The 11,338-nt window shown below is 36.4% G+C and overlaps 1 pseudogene; it reads left to right on the forward strand.

The window, feature by feature from the left end:
- Positions 1-888: 888 nt before the first annotated feature.
- LOC112030415 (pentatricopeptide repeat-containing protein At1g06143-like) lies at positions 889-2,243 on the forward strand (annotated as a pseudogene).
- Positions 2,244-11,338: the final 9,095 nt, after the last annotated feature.

The raw sequence follows: 11,338 nt of genomic DNA on the forward strand, positions 1-11,338 counted from the left end.
CAGAAGAAGAACGACACAGTGGCACACCACAACCTATAATTGGCAACACTTCTTCTCTTCAAATCCGACTCGGCTGTGCCACTCTCTAGCTCCTTCTCTTCCAATCCAACCTCAAATCAGTGACGTGCCCACATCCAATCCAATTCGGCAACCCTTCATCTCTTCTAATACAACTCGGTAGTGCTTCTTCTCTTCCATTCTAGATCGGCAGTGCCACCCATAATATTTAGGTTATAGCTAAGACTTTGTTTTTGCCTTCTCTATATCACACTGTAGAGTGTCTTGTGGAGCACCCCGAGAAGTTCTAAAAATTCGGAATGTCACCTAGAAAAGGGTCCTTTTTCTAGAATTGTTCATATTCCATTGCACCTAGAACTCATTTATATCTAAATTGCTAAACTATTATATTTTCACAATGGCACTTGATTGTTGATTTCTACATTCTTCCTTAGAGTTTCCTGTAGAGAAGTTATTTTAAACAAAAAGATCAAGTTATGCATGCAGAATCTGAATAGTATTACTTTTCAACCAAAAAAAAAAAAAAAATCAACTAGAGCAGTGTCTGTGAAGTACATGAAATCCATTACTAACTTTTACCACTTTTCAGTTCCAAAACCACTCCAACACATACTCACTCAGAAACAATCTATACTTGATCAGTTAAAGATATGTTCCAACCTAAAGAACCTGGGATCTGTGTTTGCCTCTATGATTAAAACCAATGCAAACCAAGATTGTTTTTTAGTGAACCAATTTATTAGCATTTGCTCCAACTTCTCTATAACTTCCCAAGGTGCTTCACAGGACATTGTACAGTGTGATAAAGAGAAGGCAAAAACAAAGTCTCATCTATAACCTGAATATTGTGGGTGGCGTTGCCGATCTAGAATGGAAGAGAAGAAGCGCCCCCGAGTTATATTGGAAGAGATGAAGCACCGCCGAATTGGATTGGATGTGGGTGCACCACTGATTTGAGGCTAGATTGGAAGAGAAGGAGCTAGAGAGTGGCGCAGTCGAGTTGAATTTGAAGAGAAGAAGTGTCGTCGATTTGAGGTTGTGGGCACGCCACTGTCTCATTCTTCTACTGTAGGTATGGGTTTGTTTAGCAGCTGTCTGGTTCTTGTGGTTGGATTGGAAGAAAAGAAGCTAGAGAGGCAAACATGAGACAGAGCTGGGAGAAGATGAGACAGAGCTAGAACATGAAACAGAGTAGGAAGAAGACGAGATAGAGCTTGAGAAAAGTGTTGATTATTCCTCTTCTATTCAGCTCTGTTTCACTTTATAGTCTATACAAGACCTGTGAGTTGGGTCAACTAGTTTTTGGGCCGAGTTACACTTAGCAAATATGTGGAATTTGGATTGATTTCTATTCGAATTTTGGCAAAATTGGTTCATTAAGAAGGGTATTTAATGAAAAGCCTGATAGAGATGTTTATGCATGCACTACGATAGTTTTCGCTTATGTCTGTATTGGGGATTTGAGTTCTACGAGAGGATTGTTCGAGGAGATGCTTGAGAGGAATACTGCTACATGGAACACTATGATTGATGGATATGCAAGAATGAGGAATGTCGATTTTGAGGAGTTGTTATTCAATTAGATGTTTATAAGGGATATAGGACAACCATGATCACTTGCTATTCTCAGCACCAGAAATTTAGAGAAGCATTAGCAATATTTAACGAAATGACGAGTAATGGGATCCATCTTGACGAAGTGACCTTGGCAACTGTTATATTAGCTTGTGCCCATCTTGGAGCTCTTGATTTAGGAAAGGAAATTCATCTTTATATATTGTAGAATGGCTTTGATGTTGATGTTTATATTGGGTCCACGTTTATTGATATGTATGCCAAGTGTGGGAGCTAAGATAGGTCACTTTCAGTGTTCTTCAAGTTGCAGGAGAAAAAACTTGTTTTGTTGGAATTCAGTTATAGACAGCCTTGCAGTTCATGGGTATACAAATGAAGCGCTAAAGATGTTTAGGGGAATAGAGAGGGAGAAGATCAAACCTAATGGAATTACTTTTATTAATGTTCTAAGTGCCTGCACTCATGCAGGACTTGTTGAAGAAGGCCGAAGGATGTTTTTAAGAATGACAGATGATTGCTCAATCCTTCCTAAAGTTGGACACTATGGATGTATGGTTGATCTATTGGACTATCATGGTGTTGAGGACTTTGTTTTTGCTCGACATGGTACTACTTCATTAGCAACCCATGTCATATCAACATATTATTGATTTTTTGGGTAAATTTAAAGCCCAAAATAAGCTTATATCTCATTGATTGAGCTCACATGGCCCACAAGATCCTTACTTACAAAGGCGGATTCATGGTCCACATTTCCTCTTCATCAATTAGGATCATAACCTGATGGCATCATCAACATCAACATATGGATCAGGCTCAAGCAATGAATCAAAACTCACGGCCCATATTACCTCTCTTACACTCATGACAAGCGTCTTCTCCAACAGAAGCCCATATTTACACAAAATGACTACAAAACCCAAGGTATGTCATCTCATCTTCGGCTTATGATCCAAGCTCATGAGTCTCTTTGGGGAAATTTTGGGAGTTGTGGTTTGGAGGGCCAAGAGGTATGTTCAGTAAAGCTCTAGTTCAAAGTTGATAAAAAAAAAAAAAAACATGTTGCTTGGTGTGTCTTCTCCAACTTCCTGAACTCTGACGCGTCCATGTGTAGCGAGTAACATATGGTAAGCATCACTTATCACATAGCACTTAAGATAATAAAACTCCCTATTGCTCTTTTCCTAAAACTTAATATTCATCATATGACAAATACTCAATATCTCCAGCCATCTAAATGCTAAGAAAATAACTATTCATTCAACCTTTAGCTGTTCCTATACAAATTTAGAAATTTCATTATATTATTCTACATAGATCTTATTATTACTTTCAGCTAAAATCTAACTCAAACACATGGCCTAATCTGATTGGCTATCTTTAATCTCCAAATACAAAAAATATTCATGATATCTTTAATATGCAGCTGCTATCTGCCACAATTAAACCAAATATTTCTCTGTCAGCTGCCAGAGCAGAGTATTAAATGCTCTTCTTGCTCACCAAGACTATGTCACAACACAATGAGACCTTGAATAAATCTCTAAAACTTCATTAACTATCAACCAATCATTCTATTACTTATTAAAAATGTGTTGTAATAAAACCTTGGACCAAAAATACAAACACCCAAAAAAGGAAGCATTTCCAACAGAACCCCAACATTGTATTCAGTACTTGACACCTGGCTGAAACTGATATCATTAGTCATTTAATGCTGAAATCCTAACAACCAGCTGCTATACCAAAAATGGCAAGATACCCTTAAAAGATATCTTACCATTTTCAGCTAAATCCATGAAATAAATGCTGAATGTCCTCTCCAGTAGTCTGAAATCACTCAGCTGACCTCATCTGCTTCTGCCCAAAACAACAGTTGTCTTATGACAGTTGTGACAGCTATCTTATGACAGCTGTGACAACTTTTCCTGATAGTTAGGACAGGCTTTTAAGAACAGCTGTGACAGCTGACCTAGCAGCCTGAGCATTAGTGATTTTTTCTCATTTGGCTAAAAACCAAAACCAACTAAAGTAAATATCTATTTCTTTCTAAAATACTTTCATTTTCTGCTACTCTTTCCCAGCAGCTCTTACCCAAAACAGCAAGAACACCTTAAACCTAAACATACCATCTTTGGCCAAATCTTAGGATGGATTTTCTGAAGATTCATTGCTAGTTGGGATAGATTTTGACTAAGATTATTTGCTAAATACCCCCATAAACTCAGCTCTAAATAGAACCTCCCATCAACACCTTAAGGGGGACCAATAGAGAAGAACAACCCTCTCATAAATTTCTCTCTCCCTCTAATTATCTTCTTAAGCTCTTAATGAAGTTCTGAGCTTCTGAATTTTTAGTTTCCTAATTAGGAACTAAACTCTTCAACTCTTAGCTCATAACTACCCTTCATAAGCCTTCATACATCTTCCAGCAGAAAATCCCAGTAGCTTTGCTAAACACACTACAACACTATTACCCTTCTTATACTCATTCTCTCACTTTCCATATTTAGAAAATACATCTATCTTACTGCTCTTATATATAAATACCTAAACAAATCTTCATACTCTTCTCTTACAAAATCTTTCCTCTTGGAAAGCAATCTCTATAACTTCTCTAGTTAGGGGTGTTCACCAAACCGCATAAACCACACAAATCGCAAAACCGCACCAAAACCGCCTATAAAATGACATAACCGCACCGCACCGCACCGCAAGTAATATTGCACCACACCGTATGGTGCAATGCGGTTTGCGGTTTTATAATAAGAAAACAGCATAAACCGCACCGCACCGCACCCTCTCTATATATTAATATATTTAATTATTTTTAATATTAAATATATTATTAATAGTTTAATAACCCTAGTTTAAAAAAAAAAAATAGTTTGATAACTCTAGCAAATATTGATTAGGAAAGTCAGCCCAAAATAAAGAAAAACTAGCTTATTAGTTTAAAACTTGGACCAAAACAAAGGGAAAAATTTATTTTGGGCTGGGTAGAAAAAGCCTAAAATTTGAAAAATATACCAACTTCAAATCATTCAAATCGCGTCTTAATACACCGCACGGTATATGTAACCGCAAAAATAAGATGTGGTACGGTTATGATTTTAGCTAAACTTTAAACCGCATTGCACCACACCGCACAGCACAAGTAACCGCAAAAATAAGGTGCGGTGCAGTTATGGTTTTAGCTAAACTGCATCGCAAAGTGCTGTACGAAAAATGGCCCAAAACCACACCGCATCGCACTGTGAACACCCTTATCTCCAGCAGTTATAATCTCATATTTTTAATATTTTTAACCTTCATATCCCTCATACTTCCTTATATCATACATATTACAAATACTACATCCCACCACAAAACATCTCTATCTTTTACCATCTCCACACTTCTCAAGAGATATCAAACACTCACACTGAAAACCCTTCTCATGGAAGACATAAACTTCTAATGCTAAAGTCTTTCTCCTAGAAAGCACCAAGATCTCATATCAAAGCCCTTCTCATGGAAGACACAAATTCATCTTACATAAAGCCCTTCTCTTAAAAGGTACAAATACTTCATACAAGATACCTTCCCATGGGAGGCAACATCATTCATAACTTCACAACTAAAAGAGCATTGTCAAAGGAGGAAACTCATTTAAGTGCATGATAAGAAGGGCAAGCTTAACTAGCCTCTACACACAGCTGGACATACTCTCTCTCCTTCCAGTTGCACCTATTTTTCCCTTCAATCTTGAAGTTATCATGACAAACTGTCTTTCTACTGCTGAAGTTATTCTGCCAGAATCCTATCAACTCACTAACGCTATACAGTTGGAGTTGCAAATCATTAGAGGTAAGTAACTCTGCTTCCATATCTTTAAATTTACATCATTGAGTACATGATTACTTCACCTTTAAATACATATTACTTATTTCAACTACTATTATAACTGTTAACCAAAGATATTATATCAAACACATATTACATATTTATTCAACAATTATTGTGATTTTTAGACTTTGGCTTTAATGGTTATGTAGGTTTAAAAATACGCCGGTAGCCATTGGACCACGTGGCCTAATGTTGAGTTCTGGATGCAACTCCCCAAACACAACCCAAGCTTAGCAAAATCACCCCTCCAGCGGACAACACGTGGCTGAGCTCCGAAAAAAGGCCTCCGAACACATGGTTCACGCTCTAATAGCCTCCCCACGCTAGTCCCAGATAATAACTGCTAAACTTGCCAAATTTCAGGAATTAATCACAGTAGCATCAAAATTAGCTTTAAAAATCTGGGCTTCAGGTGGGCGCCATTGTTGGTTCAGTGATGACACTAGGATTGTTGGTACTGACTCTTGGGCAACAAGGAAATCTTGTAAATAGCTTCCTACCAACGAGTAGATATTTTGGTGGATCAATGAAGCTTTGCATGTTAAGGTTAGTGTATTGAGTTGATTAGAGGCATTGGTTCGATCTAAAATTTAGAGCTGTGATTCTGAAATTTGGGTTTGAATTGGATTGGATGAGATTTTGGAGCTTCGTTAAAATTTGTGATTTTGGTGGTCAGATTTGGGTTGTGAGTCATGGTGGTAGCTAGATGTGGCTGGTGGGGGTAGTGGTGGTTTTTTGTTATTGTTGTTGTTATTTTTATTTTTATTTTTTTTCCCATTGTGGTTTGTAGTGGTGGGTGGATGTGGCTAGTGGTGGCAATGATGGGTTTTTGTTGGTTGTGGCATGGGTGGTAAGTTTGTGATGGTTGTGGTATGGGTGGTGGTTGGCGATGCTTAGGACTGTTGGGTTGAGAAAGAGAGAAAGACAGAGGGAGAGTAATAGAAGTGGTAAAAGAAATAGAAGTTTTGATGTTGGGTGTATTGTAAAATCGTGTGTTAAATGCTATAAAGTTGATTTTTTAGATATTATTCGCTAAAATATTTATGACTCTTGATGTGAATGCTCTTAAAGGGTCTAAGATACCACACAAACTGCAGAAATCTCCTATTAGAATATTTTTCAAATTCAATAAAGAGTTATCCAATTTTATTATGTATCATGAATTATCAAGGTATAGAAAATAAATTTTCTAGATGCAAGAAATATAAACCATATTTTGATTTTATTCAAACTCGAAAAATTTGGACATCAAGCAATTAACCCCTAAAACCACTCAAATTCACATTAGATGTTTCAACTTTTGACCATAGAGTGAAACGGAGCTGAGTAGAAGAGGAATAATTAACTAGAGGCTAGAGCAAAAAGAGAAGGCAAAAACAAAGTCTTGACTATAACCTGAATATTGTGGGTGGGGCTACCGATCTGGAATGGAAGAGAAGAAGCATCACCAAGTTGTATTGGAGAGATGAAGCACCGCCGAATTGGATTGGATGTGGGTGCGCTATTGATTTGAGGTTAGATTGGAAGAGAAGGAGCTAGAGAGTGGCACAGTCGAGTTGGATTTGAAGAGAAGCGCCGCTGATTTGAGGTTGTGGGCGCGCCATTGTCTCATTCTGCTACTGCAGGTATGGGTTTATTTAGCAGCTGTCTGGTTCTTGTGGTTGGATTGGAAGAAAAGAAGCTAGAGAGGAAAATGTGAGACAGAGCTGGAAGAAGATAAGACGGAGCTAGAACTTGAGACAGAGTAGGAAGAAGATGAGACAAAGCCTAAGAAAAGTGTTGATGAATGTTGATTTGTTTCTCTTTCTGCTCTAGCATCTAGTTGATTATTCATCTTCTAGTCAGCTTTGTTTCACTCTATGGTCTATACAAGACCTGCGAGTTAGGTCAACTAGTTTTTGGGCCGAATTACACTTAGCAAATATGTGGAATTTGGATTTTTATTTTTTTATTTTTTATAAGAGAATGTAAGTTTTTATTCGAGTATGTGTTTGGCAAAAATTATTTTTGCCAACTTATTTTACTATTCAGTTCATTTTTGCTACTATTTATGAATCTCATTGCACTTTTTGGTACTATTCATAGATCCTACTGTACTATTTCAGCTAACTTTTACCTTTATCTACAGTACTTTCAACTAAAAGTTTTTAGTTTCAACAAAATAGGTGGACCCTAAACAGACCCCAAATATGTTAATTTTTTGTACAAGTTTGGGTGGTTTTTTTTTTTTTTTTTGACATGTATGGTCAAGGTAATTTTGGTCAAAAGTTGGAACATCTAATGTGAATTTGAGTGGTTTAGGGGGTTAATTGCTTGATGTCCAAATTTGTCGAGTTTGAATAAAATCAAAATATGGTTTATATGTCTTGTGTCTAGAAAATTTATTTTCTATACCTTGATAATTCATGATACACAATAAAATTGGATAACTCTTGATTGAATTTGAAAAATATTCTAATAGGATATCTCTGCAGTTTGTGTGGTATCTTCGACCCTTTAAGAGCATTCACATCAAGAATCTTAAGTATTTTAGTGAATAGCATCTAAAAAACTAACTTTATAGCATTTACCACGATTTTACAATACACCCAACATCAAAACTTCTATTTCCTTTGCCACTTCATTTAAATATTTTTTTTGTTATTATTATTCTTCCTCACTTTCCCTTTGTCTCTCTCTCCCTCTGTCTTTCTCTCTTTCTCAACCAAACAGTCCTAAGCATCGCCAGCCACCGCCCATACCACAACCATCACAGACTTACCACCCATGCCACAACCAACAAAAACCCATCATCGCCTCCACCAGCCACATCCACACACCACCACAAACCACAATGACAAAAAAAAAAAAAAAAAAAAAAAAAAAAAAAAAAAAAAAAAAAAAAATTCAACAACAACAAAAAAAAACCACCATTGCCCCCACCAGCCACATCCACTACCACCATGACTCACAACCCAAATTAGACCACCAAAATCACAAATTTTAACGGAGCTCCAAAATCTCATCCAATCCAATTCAATCCCAAATTTCAGAATCACAGCCCTAAATTTTAGATCGAATCAATGCCTCTAATCAACTCAATACACTAACCTGAACATGCAAATCTTTATCTATCCACCAAAATTGCTGCCTTCCCTGGCCACACCGCAACCGCCGAACTCCTCCTCATGCTCAGCCTTCCTTATGAGGAGAAATTATTTCACGAGGCCAGACAAAGAGGCTGGTGAGAGACAGATCAGAAGCCACAAAGAGAGGTAGAGGTTGGTGAAAAAAAGAATAAAAGAGAGAAGAAAAGAGAAAGAGAGACGGTGAAAGAAAAGAGAGAAGGAAAGAGAAAGAGTATGAGAGAGAGATTATCATTTTAATTGAAGCGGATAATAAAATATATATATATATATATTTAAAGATTTGAGCTATAGTAGAATGTCAAAGATGACATTCTACTATAGCTAAGATGTTAAAATTTTTAAGTATAGCACCTTTGATGTGTGACTTTTTGATAGGATGAGAGCTAAAAATGAGATTTTAACATTTTCACATCTTTTATGTGAATGCTCTAATTGGATAACTCTTAATTATAATTGAAAATATATGTCCATTGAGCCTTTTAAGTTGAGTGGTACCTAGTTCTCAGAAAGGATCTATTCTTTCTAGGATGCCTGCCCTCTACTTGATGTGGAACATTTAGTTAAAAATAAAAGACTCTTGGCCACTGTAGAGTTTACTAGCCCTTTCTCTTAAACTTTTGTTTTGTTAAACTCCAGTTCTTTTGCTTGATCATGGGAACTAGTTATCCACAAAGTCCTTTCTACTATGGTGTGGTGGTTGTGGTTATAGTTGATAAGCAAAATAGTTTTGCTATCCAGATTAATCTATTCATGGGGCTAGGGAGATTGATGGATGTTCAGATGGTAATGGAATATTTTGCTTCCTATGAATTTATAATGGACAAAATAAAATTCACATTTTGTCCTTATAAATAGTAGATGTTTTCCTTTTGGACTTTGATGTTTCTTTTGTTTCATTAATCCTTGAATTTTTGGCAATAAATTCCAATTTCAACATTTATGTCATCACTATTGCATACCCTTGGTGTGATGATCACTCCACAAGTATAAGTACTTGTGGGGTATGGGGGGCAAGGGCCAGAGTTCAAGTCTCTAATTATTTTGCTTGATCATGGGAACCAGTTATCCATAAAGTCCTTTCTACTAAGGTGTGGTGGTTATGGTTATAGTTGATAAGCGAAATAGTTTTGCTATCCAAATTAATTTATTCATGGGGTTGGGGAGATTGATGGATGTTCAGATAGTAAAAGAATATTTTGCTTCCTATGAATTTATAATGGGCAAAATAAAATTCACATTTTGTCCTCATAAATAGGATATGTTTTCCTTTTGGACCTTAATGTTTCTCCTATTTCATTTAATCCTTGAATTTTTTACAATAAAATCCAATTTCAACATTCATGTCATCACTACTGCACACCCTTGGTGTGATGATCACTCCACAAGTATAAGTGCTTGTGGGGTGTGGGGGGGAAGAGCCGGGGTTCAAGAGCCGGGGTTCAAATCTCCAGGAGGGAGCTTCACATACATATATACTTAGATTAAGTTAGAGTAGAATTTCTATTTTGTATTAAAAAATAAAAAATTCACGTTGTGGGCATAAGGGAAAAGTGTCTTGGAGTCGCAACCTAGTTATATGGTCTAGGAATCATGAATATAGCATCCTTTCGAGAAAGGACCTTTGATGGATATGCAAAAGTTTGGGTTCGGAGTTTAGGTATGTTCTTGGGAAGATGTTAGTCACCCAAGATTGCCCAACCCTAATGTTGGCCTCCCATCATTGTGTATTATATCTTAACCTCATTTAAAACATGCTTAACACTTGTATCTATACTCACACTAGCATACATCTAAGCATACCATCATGGCATCATTATCCCAAAACAACATATTTATCTATCTACCTAGACAAAAGAGAGCCAAACATACCAAAGAAACTCTAGTATACATCTATCATGGCATCAAAGCATTTTCAAGGCAGTTACATATATAATCAGGGCAGAAACATAAAGAAAGATCCAAGCAACATGTGATTCGTCCAAACATTTACATCCATTCCTAGCACCAAAGCAAGATCATATCACAAATGCATGAACATTCCCAATGTATAACTTAACTTTTACTTATCTTGTAGCAACTCAGCACCTATGGCGTCAATGCATGAGCATGTGAATGAATGACATTAAAACTAAGAAACCCTAATCTAAACACGTTAAAAGATGAACAAGCAATTATGGGGCTTAAAACATATGAAAAAGATGCTGCACAAAACAAACATGTAGGAGTAGAAATAAAACAAACAAGAATTTAGGGTTTTTGGGTGATGCACGGTAAAACAGGATTGCGTGTGCAAAATCAAGCCTGCGTTCTGCATATGCAGGCTAGATCATGCATACGTAGATCTTTACCCAGAAAACCTAAAAACAGAAAAATAGAGCAGACTTTAAAACAACAAATCTAACACCCTATGTACATAAAATATGAAAAGAATTAAAGGGCTAATCTAAACAAACATGTATGAACATAAACCAAACCTAAAAACAAGATTAAAACATGAAAGAAAGACAGAAAATAAAAAGAAAAGTTAAGAAGAATACCTTAAAGAAAAAAGGTCTTAGACTTGATTTTTGGCCGTTCTCCTTAGTCAAATTTATCACAATTCAATAAAATAGTGATTCGCAACGTTAAACTAAAAGGATTGGGGCTAGAAAAGGTCTCAATCAAATAAAAAATGACTTGAGGGTGTTTTGTGAAAAGCTCCCTTTTGATTAACTATTTTCTAGTGAATT

This window comes from Quercus suber, unplaced genomic scaffold (genome assembly GCF_002906115.3).
Source record: "Quercus suber isolate HL8 unplaced genomic scaffold, Cork oak 2.0 scaffold_262, whole genome shotgun sequence".
NCBI lineage: Eukaryota > Viridiplantae > Streptophyta > Magnoliopsida > Fagales > Fagaceae > Quercus > Quercus suber.